This window comes from Lygodium microphyllum, chromosome 22 (assembly GCF_053477565.2).
Source record: "Lygodium microphyllum isolate KBCC chromosome 22, Lygodium_microphyllum_v1.1.10, whole genome shotgun sequence".
NCBI lineage: Eukaryota > Viridiplantae > Streptophyta > Polypodiopsida > Schizaeales > Lygodiaceae > Lygodium > Lygodium microphyllum.
In genome coordinates this window covers 84,283,973-84,286,314 of record NC_141156.1, presented here as the reverse complement: position 1 = coordinate 84,286,314, position 2,342 = coordinate 84,283,973, and positions in this window count along the sequence as shown.

Below are 2,342 nucleotides of genomic sequence, written 5' to 3'. Positions count from 1 at the left end.
TCATTTGGGTTCTTTAAGATGTCTTGGATGGGTGGTTTGAGAGATTGTGTTTGTAGTCGCTTCCTAGGCCCCTAAGTAATGATTTTTGGAGTTTGGAGGCTCTATGATCCATTCGAGATGTGTGGAGGCCTAGGGGGTGCCGCTCAGTTTCGGGTTGGGGTCTGTCTAGTTTAGGGCATGTTGGTCTTGTCAACCTTCAGGTTCTATTTTCAATGTTCGAGTATCGGGAGTTCGATTTTCAAAATCAAACTCTCCAATTATGGGTCTTGTTTGAGTGGTCAACTTGGACGGTTCGAGTCAGACGTGGTTAGAGTTCGAGTGCCCGATTTTAGGCATCCGAGTGATTGGGGTTCAAGGAGTCAGGACTGCATCCAAGTCAAATATTTTGATCAGTGTGGTTTGAGTCAGACTGATGAGTGTGTCCGAGTGGACAAGTGGTTCGAGTGGTTTGAGTTGAGTGTTTGAGTCTAGTGACTCAGATGAGGAAAGATGTATCCGAGTGGAAAAATTTTAGATGGTCCGATTAGGGTAATCAGACCCATATGATGAGCATTTGAGAGTAGCAGCAAGTTATATAATGACAAAAAATCGTTAAAAACCCTACTTTCATCGCCTTGCTAATGATTGCACCCAGGGAGTTGACACTAATAAATAAGCACCAAGCAATGTTCAAAACATACCCGGAGGACCAAAATATGCTGCATTAAAGATCAGCACGCACAATCTCTTCTCTTTGCTTGTAGCTCTCTCTCTCAAGCTCACTCTCTCACTCTTAGATAAGCAAATGAGCTCTCCTTGATGTTCCCGCCGAGCATATTAAAGCCCTTCTCTACTCAGTTTTGATCTTCCCCCTTTCTTCCTTCTGATAAGTTACATCTTAAAGCTGTTTTTCTCTCCATTTTTCCTTGTTTGCCCTCTTTACAACAACAAAAACCATATTGTGCATAACTTTCTTCTTCTTGTTTTTTCTTAATCCTAGTGCATTCAATCACAACCAAATGCCACTAATCCAATCTAATCATCTAGATCCAAAAAATCAGAAAACTTACTTGCTAAGGAGATTGAGTACCTCCTCAAACTCCCTCACTTCCTACCTATCTACCTCAAGCACTGATTCACGGAAATCCCTACTTCAATGCTCAATTCGAAGCACGTAAACACTTAAAGTTTAAATCAATTGGTATCAACAAAACAATAGAACCAAATGTTGGAGCTTTCGCTCAACCGCCAAGACCCACGAACCACTTATTGCTTCAAGCATTTCAAGCCAAGTGCAATGGGTATCTCTCACATTGCCATACATGCTCTCACACCTACAACTGTAGTGAGCTTACCTCCATGCTCAATCATAGAGTTCCTCCTCCCTCAAGCACTCCGGTAGCTCCACAATCCAAGGTACAAGCTCAATCCTCAAGCTCCAAGCTCCATGCTCCATTGCTACGTGCGAGATAAGAGAAGAGAAGAAGAAGAAGAGAGGAGAAGATGGAGAGATTCTCCACCACAGTCCCTCACCCTCATGCACTCACTTCCTCACACTCCCTCTCTCAAGCACAAGCTCAAGCAAGCAAGAACAAGAAGAGGAAGGGAAGAGGAGAGCTAGTTTTGGCCACACACAAGAATGAGCTTCTCTATTCACTTTTTGGCTTTTATATATGCCCTAATCCCTTTTGGGCACCCACTCCTTTTTTATATGATCGGCCATTTTAGCCTAGGTCCTCTTTTCCTATTCCCTGTTGTTTGCATTTTGACTTCACCCATACCCGTCTACTCTTTACAAATTGCATAGGAGGGAGCTTGGCTCTCTTTTACAAGGATTTAGGGGCACCTTTGTATTTTAAAATATGCCTCTTCCATATTCCACAATGAAATTGGTAATGAACACAAATCTAAATGGAATCCCATAAGAGAAATTCCATTCACTTTGCATTTGATCAAAAGAGTTTGCATTTGGTCCAATAAATAACAAATTTAAATAAACATGACAAAGCAACTCACTCACAATGATTTGTAGATCTTCCTTAAGAATCTATATTAATAATTTGAGAAGAATGTTTTCTTTGTAGTCTTACTAGAGAACTAATTTTTATTTTTGGTGGAAAAATAAAAAGAAAAGAGATTGTTTGGAAATGGTTTCAAGATTTTCATACCTCGATCTGAAGGCCTTGGTGGTGAGACAAATGCTGATGGAGTTGGGGTTTGATGGAAAATTAGTGAAGATGTTGGAAAAATTGATCATAAATGAATAAGGATCAGATTAAAGAGCAAACCTAATAGCGACGAAAGGTCTCGAGAGTTGTATCCCTTTAATTAAAGCCATTTTTGACAAAAGCAAGGGCTTCTCC